This window comes from Zingiber officinale, chromosome 8B, assembly GCF_018446385.1.
Source record: "Zingiber officinale cultivar Zhangliang chromosome 8B, Zo_v1.1, whole genome shotgun sequence".
NCBI lineage: Eukaryota > Viridiplantae > Streptophyta > Magnoliopsida > Zingiberales > Zingiberaceae > Zingiber > Zingiber officinale.
Window position 1 is genome coordinate 64260674 of NC_056001.1, and position 20385 is coordinate 64281058.

A 20385-nucleotide genomic window follows, 5' to 3' on the forward strand; every position below is an offset into this window, starting at 1 on the left:
TTACTTGGAAGGAAAATAACCAAGAAGCTTTTAAGTCCAAGGGGTATGGAGTCAAAGATATGTTGAAATCGGTTCATTCTGATTTGTGTGATCCTATGACTATCCAAACAAGAGGTAGTATTGAATATTTCATCTATTTTATAGACAACTATTCAAGATACAAATAAATTTACTTAATGTACCGCAAGACTAAGTACTTTGATTAGTTCAAAGAGTACAAGGCTGATGCGGAGAAATGTTAAAGTAAATGTCACTATGGTAAGATCGTAGTGGCAAGTACCTCTTGGGAGAATTTATGAGTCACTTATCAAAAGTAGGGATTCAATCCCAACTAACTGCACCTGGTACACCCCAATAGAATGGTGTAGTAGAAAGAAGGTAAAGGACTCTTATGAAATAATTAGATAGATGATGAGTTATTCAGAAAATTACCAAATTTGTTTTAAGGATAAACTCTGAAAACGAAAGTGAACATAGTACCTTCCAAGTTAGAACTTTCTACTCATATAGAATTGCTGAATAGGTGAAAACCTATTTTGAAGCATATTCGGATTCGGGTAATCCAGCACATATGTTAAAGAGAGACAATGATAAGTTGGATAGGAGTTCACTTGTTTGTAAGTTATCCTAGATAAACAAAAGTAGGTTTATAGTCTTAAAAATCAGAAGGTCATTGTTAGCATCAATGACTGATTTTTTAGAAAATGACTATATAATGAACCACGTGCTCATAAGTAAATTTGTTCTTAAGGAAATTATAAAGGACATGTCTAACCTAGTACCAACTGTACAAGATGAGATACCACAAGAAAACTGCAACATGTATCACAAATTGATACACAATTACAGAAAGTGTCTTGTTGTAGTGGGAGGGTTGTTATGCAACCTAAATAGGTTCATGTTTTGGGAGAGTTTTTGGACTCGATCCCTGGAGGACATGAACCTGATCTCCGGTCATATGATGAAGCACTCCAAGATAAAGATGCAGCATCTTGGCAAAGAGTAATGAATAAAAGAATTAGAATATATGTATTCTAATAAAATCTGGAAGCTTGTAGAATCACCAAATGGTGTAAAAGTCGTTGGGTGTAAAAAGGTCTATAATAGGAAAAGAGGGATAGACAGGAAGGTAGTAACTTTCAAAGCAAGGCTTGATGAAAAAGGAAACTTTTTCACTGGTAGTCATGCTTAAGTCTATCCGGATTCTTTTATCTATTTGGCAAGAGGATGTCAAGACAGCATTCCTTAATGGAAGTCTTGAAGAAAGCATCCATATAAATCAGCCAGAAGGGTTCATTGCAAAGGGCTAAGAGCATCTTGTGTGCAAGCTCAATCAATCTATGGACTGAGGCAAAGCTTCAAGGTCTTGGAACATCCGGTTTATCAAAGTAATCCAGATCTATGGATTTAGTAACCGGATAAGTCTTGTGTATACAAAAGGTGTGATGGAAGCGTGGTGGTATTTCTTGTATTATACGTAGATAACATTTTTGGTAGTTGGAAACAATATCAAAATGTTGTCAGAAGTAAGGGTATGGTTGTCCAAACAATTCGATATAAAGGACTTGGGAGAATGTATATATTCTTGAGATCAAAGTAATAAGGGATCGAAAGAAAAAATATATTTTACTTATCCCAAGCTTGATACATCGGAAAAATCCTTGCTCATTTTAAGCATGCAAAACTCCTAGAAAGGTTTCTTACCTTTTAAGCATGGAGTGTCTTTATCTAAAGAGATGTCTCCGATGACATCAAAGGAGATTGAGGACATGTAGGCAGTTCTTTATGCTTCGGCAGTTAGACAACCTAATGTATGCTATGCACGAGATCAGAAATCTGTTTTGCCAAGGGCATAGTTAGCAGATATCAAAGTAACCCTAGACAAGGACATTGGACTGCAGTAAAGCATATATTAAAGTACTTTAGAGGAACTAGAGATTATATGCTAGCTTACAAGGCAGTTAATTTAGTCCCTGTGGGTTGCATGGATTTTGACTTCCAATCGGATAGGGACAATAATAAGTCAACCTCGGGGTTTTGTGTTTACTTTAGGAGGTAAAGTCATAACTATGGAAGAGTGATAAGCATAGGTGTTTTTCTGGACTCCACCATAGAAGCTTAGTATATGGCAAGCCTCTGAGGAAACCATAAAAGCTGAATGACCTAATTACCTCAAGATAGACTTAGATATGATTTCTAGTTTGTCCAAAGATTATTACAATTTATTGTAATAATAATGGTGCAGTAACAAACTCGAAGAAACCATGAGTCTATAAGGCAAGTAAACACAATAGAGCGCAAGTACTACCCAATACGAGAAATCGTATAAACGAGGAGAAGTTGTTGCCGCCTAGAATGCATCAGATGATGACCTATAGATCTTTTCACTAAGGTCCTTAAGGCGAGAGCTTTTGATGGACATGTTGAAGGGTTGAGAATCAGATGTATGACAGTAGATATGGCAGCTTAGTCTTTTAGTATAAGTGGGAGATTGTTAGAGTGTATACTAAAAGCCTAGCTTTTGGTATAAACATTTATCTAGAAATAAGAATCACATTGGTCAAATGTCTACATTTATGATAAATGTAGTTGTTCAATTAATTTATATTGTAGATAACATGGTGTGTGGTGTCACACATAGAGGATCATGTTATCAGTACCTTATAAATTATAAACAGTAACTCACGACCATAATGGAAAGGAACAAACCATTGGAATGTCGTAGTGTAATTAGGTATTAGTTTATCTTAACTATATAATTACACTAGTACACTTAGAGTGTATTGAGTAGGACCATTAGAGGTCGTTTCTTTTATACTGACTTTATAAAGAAACAAAGACCTCAGTTATTATGGAAGTGTGTGCTCTTAATCCAAATATAATAACAAGCACATATATTTGATATTTATTTCTTTAATTTATCAATGGGTGAGATTTAGTTCGATGAATCAATAAGCCCGATAAGTTGGGAAATGATATCACTTATAGTGTGTATTGTTGATTATAGAAGGAAGCTGTGTCCTAGTGATCTAGGTTGAGAATGTCCTCAAGAGGAGCTCATAAGGATTGTCATGTTAAACCCTGCGGTGGACTTAGTCCGACATGGCGATAAGGTTGAGTGGTACTACTCTTGGACTAAGATATTAATTAAATGAGTTGTCAGTAACTCGCTGAATTAGTGGACATTTGACATCTTAAACACAGGGAGACTAACACACTCATAATAAGGAGGAGCCCAGAATGTAATTTGGGATTGGTGCGGTAGTTCAATAATAGTTCTTTAGTGGCATGAATTATTATTGATGGAATTAAGTTGTGTGTTCGGGCGAACACGGAAGCTTAATTTCATCGGGAGACCAAAACCAATTCCTCCTCTCGGTCCCTATCGTAGCCTCTTGTATATAGAGATTTATACCCACCACATACCCATCTTCTTACCCAACCAATAGGGGCCGGCCAAGCTAAGCTTGAAGCTCAAGCTTAGGGTCGGCCAAGCCTAAAGGTTGGCCTTAAGGTGCCAATAGCTTGGAGCCCAAGTTTGGGTGGCCGGCCACATCATATAAAAAGGATTTTTATTAAAATTATTTCTTATGTGGATATCATAGTTTTAAAGAGAGTTTAAAATTAAATCTTTCCTTTTAAAGCTTTCTACAAAAGATTAAGAAAAGATTTGAAATCTTTCCTTATTTGTAAATTGAAAGGAGATTTTATTTTAAGAAAAACTTTCCTTTTTGACCATGATAATAATTTAAAAGAAGTTTAAAAATTAAATATTCTCTTTTATTAGTTTCTACAAAAGATTAAGAAAAGATTTGATATCTTTCCTTATTTGTAGATTGAAAAGAGATTTTAATTTTTAGAGATAACTTTCCTTTTGGAAATTATCCACATGTTTAGAAGAAGAATTTTAATTTATAAAATTTCCTTTTTATTAACCAATCATGAAGGGATAAAAATTATTGGAGAAATTTTTATAAATTTCTAGAAACAAATTAGGAAGTTTTAATTCTTGTGTGAATTAAATTTTCCTTGTTTTGGGGAATTAGAAGTGGCCGGCCATTATTATTAAAAGAAGAAAATTATTTTTTAATTAAAATAATTTTTTTTTATGACAAAAGAATTAAGGAATTTTTTATTAAAATTTCCTTATTTGTCAAGACCAAGGATTATAAAAGAGGGGGTAGAGGTGCCTTCAAGGGTGATCAACTCTATTATTCTTCTCCTCTCTTTTCCTCCTTTGTAGCCGGCCCTAGCTTCTTCCTCTTCTCTTCTTCTTATGGCCGACGGCAACCTCTCTTGGAGCTCTTGATGGTGGCCGGTTCTAGCTAGGAGAAGAAGGAGAGAAATGTGGTTTTGTTTCTTGCATCCCTTGGAGCTTGGTGGTGGTGGCCGGACCTCTACTTCTCTTGGAGAATTGTGGTGGCCGAAACTTGCAAGGAAGAAGAAGGTGCTTGGTGGTTCTCATCTCGGAAGATCATTACCCACACAACGTCCGAGGTTAGAAGAGGAATACGGTAGAAGATCAAGAGGTCTTTTTAGAAGGTATAACTAGTAATTTTTCCTTTCCGCATCATGCTAGTTATTTATGGAAATAATACCAAATACAAGAGGCTTACGATTCTAGTATTTCGAATATGTTTTTCGAAGTTGTGTTCTTTTATTTTTCTTTTCCTTGTGATTTGATTGTTCTTTTTGGTTGACCTAAAGTTATTTTAGGAAATTAAATATTAGCTTTCCATAAAAGGTTTTGTCTAGTCGGTGGTGGTTGTTCCCATATCCAAGAAGGCCATGTGCCTTGCCACGTCAGTACTGGGAACCAATTATGGAAATTAATATTTAATGGAATTAATAACTTAGGTGATTTGGATCAAACGTGTTAAGTTCCGCAGGAGATCCAAGTCTAAACCTTAAAGAACAAATAGATTAAGTTTTGGATCAAACGTGTTAAGTTCCGCAGGCGATCCAAAATTTAATTTAAAAGAACACATGGTAGCTAGGAAAAGGTTCAGACCTTTGTACAAAATTTTTGTACAGTGGAACCTCTAGGTTTTCCGAGTAGCAACCAACAGTCCGGAGAACGAGCTACCGAGCCCTCTCCGACTTCCACGTCCGGTCCAGAGAACGAGCTACCGAGCCCTCTCTGACCTAGTCTGGAGAACGAGCTACTGAGACCTCTCCGACTTCATCCGGTCCAGAGAACGAGCTACCGAGCCCTCTCCGACTTCGTCTGGTCCAGAGAACGAGCGCCCGAGCCCTCTCTGACATAGTCCGGAGAACGAGCTGCCGAGCCCTCTCCGACTTCCCATGCCAAGCTTCCATACTTGGACTTCTCCCGTGCCAAGCTCCATGCTTGGACTTTTCCGTGCCAAGTCTCCATACTTGGACTTTTCCCGTGTCAAACTCCCTGCTTGGACTTTTCCGTGCCAAGTCTCCATACTTGGACTTTTCCTCGTGCCAAGCTCCCTGCTTGGACTTTTCCGTGCCAAGTCTCCATACTTGGACTTTTCCCCGTGCCAAGCTCCCTGCTTGGACTTTTCCGTGCCAAGTCTCCATACTTGGACTTTACCGAATCAAGTCAACTCAAGTCGGGTCAACCAGGTCAACCTTGACCGAAGGTTGCACCCACAATCTCCAAGTTTGTATTCTTGTCAAACATCAAGATACAACTTTTCTATTCTCGTCAAACATCAAAATACAACTCGAGTCAGGTCAACTCGAGTCGGGTCAACCAGGTCAACCTTGACCTAAGATTGCACCAACAGTCTTAACATCTAGAAAATTCTGCACAAACATACCAAAATGAGATCAACTTTCAACTCCTCAAATCTCTCCATCATTTGCAAGCAACATTGGAATCCCTACATTCTGTATAGTGCTCCATTCAACAAAATATCAGAATATACATCCAAGAAATAAAACATCTAGCAAAAGACTCAGGAAAGGTCCCGATCCATGAAAAAAATTGCTATACATAAACATACTACAAAAACCTTCAAAAATTTGCATTGCTCGACCTTCTTTAAAAATCATAACACAAAACTCCAACCGTCACATAATCAGAAGTACACCCATACCACATCATAAAATCAAAGCAATCACAAAACCTATAGCAAATTCAAACACAAATCCACCACCCTCCATTCTTACACCGCTTCCTCCAATTCTGACAGAGATAAATAAAGCCACACAAAACACTAAAAACCATACCAGAAATCTAAAAATCCATGCCTTCAAAAGCTAGACATGCACCCTTGAGGTTTCCCATGAAATATCCATATAAGAAAATCCATATCAACAATAAGAAACTCATATCAGAACAAAGCCATCAAACTTTAAAATCATATCAGAGAAACCAATCTTCATGACACACTACGTATCTACATTTCTGATAACATCACATTTCAATAAAATAAAAGTTGTCTTCATGTCTAGCACCTCCCCCTTGAGGTTTTTCAAAAATTCCACAATCCCTTTTGTATCTGACAGAAAACCACACCCATTTGCAAAATCAGCACATAGCAAAGTCCCACCCATTCAGAAAAATAGAAACACTATGAAGAAACTCCAATCTGATCATCATCCTTCCACTTGTCTCATTCTCAGAAAAGAGCAGTGCATTCACAGAATTAGCCAAACTCCTCCTTGATCCAACCTCCACAAAACAGACCCAGAAATGGCAATGGCTGAAATATAACAAAGCAACATGTGCATCTGCTCTAAAACACAGCCTCCCCTCGAGCTCCATATGCAATCCATGTCTACACAACTTTGTTAGAAACCCGAACATATGGAAGGCCAATTCTCTTCAATTTACATATTCCAAAAAGTTCATGATCTATATCATGTCTAAATAGTATTCTCTCCCCTTCAAACTTAAAGGCTCAATTCGTAAGGTAATCTGCTGTAGCATTAGTCTCCCTGTATATATGTGAATAATGAACTTGAAATTGCTGCAAAATACCTCTGATGATCTTAAGTATCAAATTATGAAACTCCCAAGACATAGGAGAAGACTGAAGAATTTTTAAAGCCACTAAAGCATCTATTCAACCCAAATAGAAAGAAAACAATTCTCCACACACAACTCCAGGTGAAACTTGAATTTAAGATCAAATTGTCTTGAAATTAAAATTTTAACATAACTCATTTCACAAAACTATAGAAATACATTGGTCAATTAGACCAGGTGAGATAATTAAGGAAAATAAAATTAAAAATAAAATAAATAAATAAATAAAATAAAATAAAAATTTAAATTGAACTAAAATTAAAATGTAAATTAAAATTAACAATAAAACTTAAACTTAATTTTAAAACTTAATTAAACCTTGTTAAATTTAATTAAACCAAAGTTTAATCATGACTCCTACTTTTTGTAGGAATCTAAGTGGATAGTGGTTGCTGCAGACACATGACTAGAGATCACACCAAATTCAGTAAACTAACACTCAAGAGACTAAGAGCGGTGGGTATCCTTTGGAAATAACGATAAACTTAAGGTAATTGGGATATGTAACATCGAACTTGAATATAATTTTATTATTAGAAAAGTACTACTTGTTGAAAACTTTAAATTCAATTTGCTTAGCATTAGCCAATTATGTGATACCGATTATAAGGTTAGATTTTTATCGTCTGAATGTTTGATGAAGCACATAGATAATCCTAATATTAGACTTAAGGGATTTAGACATTATAACATCTATGCAATTAACCTAATCAGCTTCTCACTTAAGTATCATTTAATACAAAAAAGGAAACCTGACTGTGGCATGAAGACTGTCCTACACTCACTTTAGGAATATTACGAAGTTAAATGTCTTAGTTAGAGGTTTATCAAAATTACCTAACCTTGAACTAATAATTTGTACTGCTTGCCAAAAAGGAAAACAAACTAAATCAATTCACAAACCGACTAATTAAACTCAAACCAATTTTATACTAGAATTAATACACTTAAATCTATTTGAATCACATGAAATTAAATCAATTAATGGTAGTCTATATTGTTTAGTAATAATTGATGATTATTCAAGATTTACTTGGAAACTCAAACCAATACTATACTAGAATTACTACACTTAAATTTATTTGATTAATATGGAATTAAATTAATTAATGGTAGCATATATTGTTTAGTAATAATTGATAATTATTCAAGATTTACTTGGATAAAATTCTTAAGAAATAAAGATGAAATATTTGAAATATTTAGTAATTTTTTAAACAAACATAAAATAAAAAAGACTTAAAAATTAAAAGAATTAGGAGTGATAATAATGGTGAATTTAAAAATCATAGGTTTACAAAAATCTACTTAGAAAATGACACCAAGAATTCTTATGTCCTAAAATACCTCAACAAAATGGAGTAGTTGAAAGGAAAAATATGTAGGACCGTTGCGGCCGGCTAGAAGAGGGGGTTGGATATCTTGCAAACAAATTAAACAAAACCAACCCTTCTCGAACTATTTAAGCTAACACTTGCAAAAATAAAGCAAAGCAATAATTAAAATCATAAAGAACGAGACACACGATATTTACTTGGTTACAACCGATGTGGTTGTTAATCAAAGGAAGATTAAGTACTAAAACTCCTTCAGGTGGAGAAGCCTCTTACAACGTTGAAGTGCAGAAAGAGAAGCTTAACTCTAACTAGAAGTGCACAAGCGTTGGAATTACAAGTAATGAGTTCGTTTAAAAGCTTCTGAACCAAGGCTATATTTATAGCCTTGGTCGGGGCGCCCCGAAGGGTTCCAGGCGCCCTGGGGGGATAAACTTTATCCTCCAACGATCAGATCGAGTCAAATCTCGATCCTGGTCAAAAGTCGGGTTCGGGCGCCCGGAAGCATTCCGGGCGCCTCAGACTGCTCCGGGCACCCCTGAGCAAAAAGTCAATAGTAGTTGACTTTTTTGTTAGGATCGATGATCGCGGCTAGAGAGGGGGGTGTGAATAGCCGCCCCAAATCCTTTCGTTTCTTCCTACGATTAGGGTTAGCGCAGCGGAAATAACTAAATAGAAACGTAAAAAGGAAAGATCAAACCTCAAACTCCAATTCGACGATGTAACGAGGTTCGGAGATGAAACTCCTACTCCTCGGCATGTCCGTAAGGTGGACGAAGCCTATCAATCCGTCGGTGGATGAGTCCCCGGAAAACCGACTAATGTAACACTCCTTCTGGGTGGAGAAACCTTGCCACAATGTTTTGCAAAAGCAATACAGGAGATACAAAGAAGAGCAAGAACAAAATACACAATAAATGTACAAATACTCGCTTGCCTTCTCATCGACTGAAGTCCCGGATGAAGCACCAACTTCACGGACGAATGCCAACAAGCAACTCAGTCAAAGAAGCTCCCCCGAAGCTTCGGAGCTCAGCAAAGCTCAAGCACAGCTTTCAGAAGAACAGCAGCTCGAGGAGGAAGAGGAAGGAAGAAGTAGAGGTGCCACTGTAGCCCTTGAACTCCTTTTATAACCCGCACTGACCTGCGAAGAACAGAAGACAGAAGACTAGCCGTTGTGAGCCAACGGCTAGGGCTGGACCGATCAGAACATCTCCTGATCGGTCCAAGAAGACCCTGATCGGTCCTAGGGACCGATCAGAGCTTCCTCTGATCGGTCCAGGGACCGATCAGCATGCTTTTCTCCCGAACTTCTTGCCTTCTGATCGTTGTTTCCTGATCGGTCTGCAGACCGATCAGATAACACTCAGTAGGCTACTGTTTGGTTACTGATCGGTCACCAGACCGATCCAGATACCTAGTATATCACTGGATCGATCCACTGATCGATCCAGAGCTTGGTTTTTGCCCAAACCAAGTCCCAAACATTCCAAACCAACATCCGGTCAATCTTGACCTGTTGGTACATCATGCTTAGCATCCGGTCACTCCCTTGACCTGCTAAGTCTCCCCACCAAGTGTTCGGTCAATCCCTTTGACCCACTTGGACTTTTCTCTTCGTGTCAAGTATCCGGTCACTCCCTTGACCTACTTGACCTTCTCAACACCAGATGTCCGATCACCCTTGATCCATCTGGATTTTCCCTTGCCCGGCTTCACTCACCAGGACTTTCACCTAGCTTCACTCACTAGGGTTTTCACCTGGCTTCACTCACCAGGATTTCCAATCTGCCCGGCTTCACTCACCAGGACTTTCCAACTGCCTGGCTTCACTCACCAGGACTTTCCCACTGCCTGGCTTCACTCACCAGGACTTTCCCACTGCCTGGCTTCACTCACCAGGACTTTCCACATCCGGTCCAGAGAACGAGCTACCGAGCCCTCTCTGACCACAGTTCGGAGAACGAGCTACCGAGCCCTCTCCGACTTCCATCCGGTCCAGAGAACGAGCTCCCGAGCCCTCTCTGACCACAGTCCGGAGAACGAGCTACCGAGCCCTCTCCGACTTCCATCCGGTCCAGAGACCGAGCTCCCGAGCCCTCTCTGACCACAGTCCGGAGAACGAGCTACCGAGTCCTCTCCGACTTCCCATGTGCCAAGCTTCCATACTTGGACTTCTCCGTGCCAAGTCTCCATACTTGGACTTTTCCCGTGCCAAGTTCCCTGCTTGGACTTTTCACCATGCCAAACTCCCTGCTTGGACTTTTCCCGTGCCAAGCTCCCTGCTTGGACTTTTCCGAGTCAGGTCAACTCACCTCGGGTCAACCAGGTCAACCTTGACCACGGGTTGCACCCACAATCTCCCAAGCTTGTTCTCGTCAAACATCCGGTCCAGAGAACGAGCTACCGAGCCCTCTCTGACCACAGTTCGGAGAACGAGCTACCGAGCCCTCTCCGACTTCCATCCGGTCCAGAGAACGAGCTCCCGAGCCCTCTCTGACCACAGTCCGGAGAATGAGCTACCTAGCCCTCTCCGACTTCCATCCGGTCCAGAGACCGAGCTCCCGAGCCCTCTCTGACCACAGTCCGGAGAACGAGCTACCGAGCCTTCTCCGACTTTCCATGTGCCAAGCTTCCATACTTGGACTTCTCCGTGCCAAGTCTCCATACTTGGACTTTTCCCGTGCCAAGTTCCCTGCTTGGACTTTTAGCCATGCCAAACTCCCTGCTTGGACTTTTCCCGTGCCAAGCTCCCTGCTTGGACTTTTCCGAGTCAGGTCAACTCACCTCGGGTCAACCAGGTCAACCTTGACCACGGGTTGCACCCACAATCTCCCAAGCTTGTTCTCGTCAAACATCAAAATACAACTCGAGTCAAGTCAACTCGAGTCTGGTCAACCAGGTCAACCTTGACCTAAGGTTGCACCAACAATCTCCCATCATGTTCTCGTCAAACATCAAAATACAACTCGAGTCAGGTCAACTCGAGTCGGGTCAACCAGGTCAACCTTGACCTAAGGTTGCACCAACATTTTTGTCCGGGACCTCTTTTTTGGTTCAGTCCCGCTTCGGTCCGGGTCTTCAACTCCGAATCCGCTTGCTTGGATGATCTCTGTCATCTGGAATAGGGCTCATCCGAACCCAACTTCCGATCTTCTCGAGTAGCCTTCCGCTCCGGCTTCTCGAGTAGCCTTCCGCTCCGGCTTCTCGTCCCTCGGAATCGCCGCATGTTTCCTTCTCGTCCACCAGCGTACTCATCCGCAGTCTTCGTCCCTCGGTCGCACCCCGTGCCGACCTTCTCGCTAGCTGCGTCTCTTGCTCCCCGAGCAATCTTCTGCTCTGGCTTTCGTCCCTCGGAACCACCGCACGCTTCCTTCTCGTCCACCGGGGTACTCTTCCGCAGCGCCTCGTCCCTCGGACGCACCACGTACCGTCATTCTTGCTAGCTGCGTCTTCTGCTCGAGTACCTGTGCTCCTAAGCTCCTGCACACTTAGACACAAGGTTAAAATAACACAGGACCTAACTTAACTTGTTGATCACACCAAAACAACCTTGGGGTTCCAACAATCTCCCCCTTTTTGGTGTGATCAACCGAAGTTAAGCTAGGGTCAAAAAATAGTCATGAAAATGAAATAATTTATATTGCAATTTAAGTGCAACAAGATAGAAAAATTAAATTTCAAGAATTTTTAATTTTCAATTTCAATTTCTACCTCCCCTAGACTTATATTTTTACTTCTCCCCCTTTGATCACATAAAAAATGGGGTTCTAAGAAGAAATCTAAGGGAAAAAAAAACTTAGAAAATTTTGAGATCCTTAAAAATTTTGCAATAATTTTCACATAAACAGTCTCTGAAAATAAATTTAAGTAAGATTTTAAGAAAATTTTCTAAGTGAAATTACAAAAAAAAATTTCTAACTTAGACAGCTTTCCAAAAAAAAATTGAAGCAAAAATTTTTAATTTTAGAACAATTTTTAACTTAGGCAAAAAAAATATCTTCTGAAAATTTTTCTAAGTATAAAAGAGAATTTTTTCTAAGTTAAACCCTTTTTTAAAAAAATTTCTAATCCAAAAACCTTATGTAAGAATTTTTTTAAAAAAATTTGAGAACATTTAGAAAAATTTAAAAGAAATTTTCTATATATATATATATATATATATATTTAAAATTCTAATGCTTTTATCAGAAGGTTTTAAATTTCCATTTTAATTTATCATAACTTATTAAATCATAATTTTTCAGATTTAAAGCGACTAATATTAAACATGCAAGAAATTGTACCATGTTAATTTCTATTATTAGTTTGTCGAAGTTCTTTAATCGACAAGCTATTTCTTTTAACTTAATATCTTTTGTTATATTTTGAATTTTTAATTCACAAAAATATTTCAAGAATATAAATTCTAACTTGATAAAGTTTTTCGATAATATTTCTAATTTGTAAAATTCGTTTGACAAAATATTTTGTAACTCGCAAGAATCTTTTGGCAATATTTTTAATTGGAAAAATTCTTTCAAAATAATTGGTAAACCGAAAAACTCTTTCGATGATTCAATTTTTAATTCACAAAAATCTTCAAACAACTTTTCTATTGATTTAACCAATTGGTCAGGAGATGGAGACCATACTTGACTTACCTTTTTGATCGTTGGTTCTCCCCCTGTCGAGTTATTTTCTTCTGACGTTACTTTCCCTTCATCGATGCTCTCGATGTTTATTGAGGAAGAGCTGCTTGTGTCTTCTGGTAGATGCTCGGTGGTGAGAGATGTTTCGGTAATTTCCTTGATCTCAGACTCTTCTGTCGGCGACTTGATGTCCATTGAGGAGTTGGATTCGACTGTAGGTGGTTCTTCGTAAAGCTTCAAGAACCTTTCCCAAAGTTCTTTTGCGCTTTTGTATGTTCCGACTCTGTCGAGATCCTTAGTAGGTATCACGCTCAAAAGACTGGATTCAGCCTTATCGTTTGCCATGAATTTGTCGCGCTGCTCGTCAGTCCATTGATGCTCCTTAAGTTCTTCTCCTTCTTTGCTTTTAGGCATTACAAAATCATACTTCATTATTAATAACATATTGAAATCAATTTTAAAGTAAACCTCCATTCGTCGCTTCCAGAATGCGAACTCCCCCTCGAATGTTGGTGGATAGATGTTAGATCCGGCCATCTCGTTGCTTCGATTGGCGGTTAGTCCTCCTTAAGCGCCTCGGCACTGATACCACTTGTAGGACCATTGCGGCCGGCTAGAAGGGGGGGGGGGTTGGATAGCCTGCAAACAAATTAAACAAAATCAATCATTCTCGAACTCTTTAAGCTAACACTTGCATAAATAAAGCAAAGCAATAATTAAAATCATAAAGAACGAGGCACGCGATATTTACTTGGTTACAACCGATGTGGTTGTTAATCCAAGGAAGATTAAGCACTAAAACTCCTTCAGGTGGAGAAGCCTCTTACAACGTTAAAGCGCAGAAACAGAAGCTTAACTCTAACTAGAAGTGCACAAGCATTGGAATTACAAGTAATGAGTTCGTTTAAAAGCTTCTGGACCAAGGCTATATTTATAGCCTTGGTCGGGGCCCCCCGAAGGGTTCCAGGCGCCCTGGGGGGGATAAACTTTATCCCCCAACGATCAGATCGAGTCAAATCTCGATCCTGGTCAAAAGTCGGGTCCGGGCGCCCCGAACTGCTCCGGGCGCCCCAGACTGCTCCGGGAGCCCGGAATGGTTCCGGGCGCCCCGGAACAAAAAGTCAATAGCAGTTGACTTTTTGTCCGGGACCTCTTCTCCGGTTCAGTCCCGCTTCGGTCCGGGTCTTCAACTCCGGATCCGCTTGCTTGGGTGATCTCCGTCATCCGGAATAGGGCTCACCCGAACCCAACTTCCGGTCTTCTTGAGCAGCCTTTCGCTCCGGCTTCTCGTCCCTCGAAATCGCCGCATGTTTCCTTCTCGTCCACCAGCGTACTCATCCGCAGTCTTCATCCCTCGGTCGCACCCCGTGCCGACCTTCTCGCTAGCTGCGTCTCTTGCTCCCCGAGCAATCTTCCGCTATGGCTTTCGTCCCTCGGAACCATCGCACACTTCCTTCTCATCCACCGGGGTACTCTTCCGCAACGCCTCATCCCTCGGACGCACCATGTGCCGTCCTTCTCGCTAGCTGCGTCTTCCGCTCGAGTACTTGTGCTCCTAAGCTCCTGCACACTTAGACACAAGGTTAAAACAACACAGGACCTAACTTAACTTGTTGATCACACCAAAACAACCTTGGGGTTCCAACAAAATAGAACCCTACAAGAAGTTACTAGGACAATATTTAATGAATATCAAAAACCCAAATACTTCAAGGCTAAAGTTGCAAGTATAACTTGCTATGTCCAAAATAGAACAACAATTCATAAAATATATTATAAAACTTCCTATGAAATTTATTATAATAAAAAAACCTAACACTAGTTATTTTAAAATATTTGGATGTAATGTCTATATTTTAAACACGAGAATATTTAGAAAAATGTACATCGACAATTGAAAATAGAATCTTTATAGGGTACTCACTAAATAGTAGAGCCTACAAAGTATAAAACAAAAGTACCTTAAGAATTGAGGAAACAACTGATGTAAAGTTTGATGAAAACTCTAACCCTAAAGAACCTGACCAAAGTCAAACTTAATTTGAACCAATAGACTTTGTTAGCTCTAGCTCTGATCAAGGGGGAGATAGTGGAACCTTAAATCAAATATAAGAACAAGAAAATGAACTAACTCACCCAAAAGAAAATCAACAAACACAAATTGAGTTTAGAACAATAAGAGTTAGCTTAGATTACCCACTTGAACAAATAATAGGTGACCTAAATTTGAGGGTCCAAACCAGATTGGTATTTAGAAATCTAAGCCAAATTGTACTAATTTCAAAAATGAACCTAAAATAGTAAAAAAAAAATACTTGACCAGATTGGATTATAACCATGCAAGAACTCGTCCAATTTGAAAGAAATAAAGTCTGGGACTTAGTATCATTGCCTAAACATAAAAAAATTTATAGAAATAAAATGAGTTTTTAGAAATAAATTAAATGAAAAAGGAGAAATTGTTAGAAACAAAGCTAAATTAGTACTTAAAGAGTTTAGTTAAGTAGAGGAACCTAACTATGATGAAACATATTTCCCAGTAGCTACACTTGAATCTATTAGAATGCTACTAAGCTATGCATCCCATAAAGGATTCAAACTTTACCAAATGAATATCAAATCTGCTTTCTTGAACAGTCTAATCAAGGAAGAAGTCTATGTAGATCAATCACCTAAGTTTGAGAGTTTAGATCATGCTGACCATGTGTTTAAACTAAAGAAAGCACTATATTGTCTAAAATAAGCTCCTAGGGCCTGGTATGAACGAGTATCCACTTATTTGATCTCTAAGAGATTAAATCAAGGACGAATTGACTCAATCTTATTTGTAAAAACTCTTAAGTCAGACATTTTTATAGCCCAAGTATATGTAGACGATATAATTTTTGGTTCAATAAACTCAGAATTTTTGTAAGAATTTATAACCTTAATGGACAAGAATTTGAAATGAACTTAGTAAGTATATTAACCTATTTCTTAGGTTTACAACTTAAACAAACAAATAAAGAAAATTATATTTATTAACAAAAATACACAAAAGAACTACTTAAAAAATTCAGAATGAAAAATACTAAGGAAATAAAAATACCAATGGCAACCAACATAACCTTAGATAGTGATTCAAATGGAAAACCAGTACATCTAAAATATTATAGAAGTACTATAGGCAGTGTGTTATACCTAACTACAAGTCAACCTGATATTCTATTTGTAATTAGTATGTGTGCTAGATACCAAATATGTGATAAAGAATCTCGCTTAACTAATGTTAAAAGGATCTTTAGATATTTAAAAGGCACACCTAAAGTAGAAATTTGGTACCCTTGAATAACTAGTTTTGAACTTATAGGATTTTCTGACTCAGATTATGCCGGTTGTAAATTAGATAGAAAAAATATAAGTGATGAGTGTTAACTACTTAGACCATCACTGGTCAGCTAGTTTAGTAGAAAATAACACTGTATTATTTTATCTAGTACTAAAGCATAATATATAGCAATGAGTGAGTGTGTAGCACAATTATTATGGATGATGCACATATTAAAAGACTTTAACATAGAATATACAAATATAAAAAAAACTTTATTAATAATATAAGTTTAATTAACTTAACCAAAAATCCAGTGCATCATTCAAGAATAAAACACATTAAAATTAAACATCACTTTATTAGAGACCACATCGCCAGAGGAGATATTAAGCTCAACTATGTTGAGTCTAAGTCAAATCTGGTTGACATCTTCACTAAACCACTAATAGAATTTGAGTTTAGTAAATTACGAAGAAAATTAGTAATGTGCACAATAGATTAGAACTTGTTCTGTTTTCAATATCATTTTTTCTGTTTCAAAACATATGTTTTATAAAACTTATTTTTGATTACAGCTATGTTTTTAAACTTAAACTTTTATGGAATTTGCCTTGGTTTCCCCCCTAGAAAGCATGTACTTATAGTTTTAGACAGCCAACATCTCACAAGTACACAAGGATTAGCTTACTTGTGTTTTTCAAATATTTAGAATGACATGAGATGCATAGAATCTTACCTGAACTTTAGATTCTTATATCAATGCATTAATATAAGTCTAGGCGAAAAATACCACAATATATTGATCAAGTTAAGTAATACTTCTTAGTAAACAACTAATTGAATAATTTTACTTAATTTGATTAATTAAGTGAACACAACTATCTTCTAATAGTTAGTTAGTAACTAAAGGTTAGACATGTACTAAGATATTATTTTTAGATGATTATTTTAAACTAAATATTTTTTACTTTAAATTTAAACTCAAACTTAGTTTTAATTTAAAACTCAGTTAAAATTTAATTAAAACTTAGTTAAAATTTAATTAAAACTTCTTTAAAATGTAAATACCTAACTAAAATCTAGAAACTTCACTTAAAAACTTAATTAAAAACTTAAAATTAATTTTAAAAATATAAAATTAATTAAACTTAGTTAAAATTTAATTACTTAATCAAAACTTAGTTAAGATTTAAATACTTAATTAACACTTAAATACTTAATCAAAACTTAGTTAAAATTTAATTAAAACTATGTTAAAATTTATATATTTAATTAAAATTAAACCCTAATTTAACTTAATTTAACCCTAATTAAACTTAATTAAAATTTAACCTTAATTAAACATAATTAAAATTTAACCCTAATTAAACTTACTTAAAATTTCACCCTAATTAAACTTACTTAAAATTTAACATTAATTAAACTTAATTTACACTTCAATTAAAATAAAATTCAAAATCAATTAAAATAAAACCTAAGTTTGTTTAATTAATTAAAACAAAAAAAAATCTTGCCTCTCTAAGGCGCCTTAGACCAATTGAGGTGCCCCGGTCAAATTCACTTGAGGCGCCTCAAGCATTTTAAGGCCCCTCTTATTAAGGCGGTAATTTTCTCGCTGAAACACAACTGAGACACCTCTAAACCCAACGGAGGCGCCCTCAATAAAGAATTGAAAGCGCCTCCAATCACGATTTTAACAGTGAACAGAGGCTTTTCCTCTTCGCTGATAGTGCTTCGCGAAGGCACCCTCCAGCCACACTTCACACCTATTTCTCCCCTTTTCACTTGATAATCCTTTGATAAGCCTCCTAGGTAACTCCTAAATCAAATCTATCAATCCAGTTTTTCCATATTTATTATATTTGCTTGAATTTTTATGTATATCTATTATTTTTGGAAGAAGCAGATTATTAATCCCCCTATTGATACCCCTCTGCTAATGTTAGATTCTCTACTGAGAAGCTTATGCTACATTTTTTAGATCATACATATGTGTCTCTGAAGACTAGATATTTGAATAGGACATTTTTTACATGTCATTGCACAAACATAGTTGAAATTATTAACTATTATAACCTGGTTCGCCTAGTTTACTATAACCAATCGGTTAATCTAGACTTATGTGGCCAGTTTCATAATAACTCAGCTAAGATAGATGATTTGACATACTCTACCAGAGTAGCTAGTAGAGATATTAGTTTTTCCCCTACTCTATTAGTTGACTGCTTAGGACTGTGACAGTTCGTAGTATTGGTGCGATTAGTAGTGACGATCAAACTCAGGTTTTGATGAATGACAAACTAGTCAAGTTAGTTTCGTTGTAATCTAACACTTTGACGAAGTGTGCAGGAAAAACTCAGCTAGGTTGACGGGTCGACCGGATAGCTGGCACGAAGCCCAGCTAGATCGACGGACTGACCGGATAGCTGGCACGAAGCCCAACTAGGTCGACGGGTTGACCTGATAGCTGGCACGAAGTCCAGACTGGTCAACGGGCTAACCGGATGTCTGGCACGAAGTCCAGACTGGTCGATGGGTTGACCGGATGTCTGGTATGAAGTCCAGACTGGTTGACGGGCTGACCGAATGTCTGGCACGAAGTCCAGCTAGGTTGACAGACTGACCGGGTAGCTGGCACGAAGTCTAGACGGGTCGATGGGCTGACCGGAAATCTGGCAGGTAAGTTAAGGTAAGTCACTCAAGGGGAGTGACTTGTGAGAACGCGCTCCCAGTTAGGGAACTTAGGCGTCGATTCAACTTAGAACCATTTCAGAAATTTAAATTGAGATCGTGACTAGATTCCGATCTCGAGGAGACGGAATCTAATTACCACTCTGTTTGATATAAATTGCGCTAACTTTTATTTTGCTGGGTAGTTTATCTTTTATTTTACCTCGGACTAACATTTTCTTGCAGGAAAAGGAATTTCTAGAAAATGGTGGTCCGAGCACTCGGAAGGCAAAACTCATCTCGTCGCAGATATGGAGTGCGCTGATTGGCCGAACCTACGTCACGGTTCGGGCGCCCGGAGCATGCCTATAAAAAAAAGGCCTCCACGGAGCATCAAACACAATAACGTCTTCTACAACTGCTCTGTTGCGCTCAGCCCCTGCAACGCTGTGAAGCTACTTCGACAACTTGCGGTTTAAGTTTTTCTATTATTATTGTTGTCGATATTTCATTTTAATAGTTCTTGTACCTACTGTTGTAATCTTGTTTGCGAATTATTAGTGATTGCCCAACGAAAGCACTCAACGAGTGCGGGCCTTGGAGTAAGAGTCGACGAAGGCTCTGAACCAAGAAAAACTGGTTCTTGTTAGCGTTGTGATTTTTATTTTTCCGCTGCATACTCGCTTCAAATTTCCGATCACTATTCACCTCCCCCCCCCTAGCTGTTGGTGCAACATCCCTCAGGTCAAGGTTGACCTGGTTGACCAAGCTGAGTCTTGGTTTGGGTTTAGATGTTTGACAATAAGATATTGATTGAAGAAGAGTCAAGTAGGTCAAGGATGACCGGATACTTGACTGGGAAGTCCTAACTGGGATGTTAGGCAGGAGGAAAATCCTGGTGAGTGAAGCCAGGTGAAAGACCTAGTGAGTGAATCTAGGCAATTGGGAAAGTCCTGGTGAGTGAAGCCAGGCAAGAGAAATCCAGATGGGTCAAGGTTGACCAGACATCTGGTGAGAGTCCAAGTAGGTCAAAGGGATTGACCGGATACTTGGCACGAGGAAGAAAAGTCCAAGTAGGTCTTAGGGAGTGACCGGATACTTGGCAAGAAGAGAAAGTCCAAGTGGGTCAAAGGGATTGACCGGACACTTGGTGAGAGAGTCCTAGCTGGCCAAGGGTGACCGGATGCTAGGTCTTATGTACCAACAAGTCATGGTTGACTAGATGTTGGTTTAGGGGCTTTGGGCTTGGTTTTGGGCAAAAACCAAGGTTTGGATTGATCCGTGGATTGATCCAGCAAGTTTGGATTGATCCGTGGATTGATCCAATCGATCCGTGGATCGATCCGAAGTTGGGTTGATCGGACAGAAGCCCTCCGGATCGATCACCCGATCGATCGGGAGGCTCCAATCGATCGGTCGATCGATTGGAGC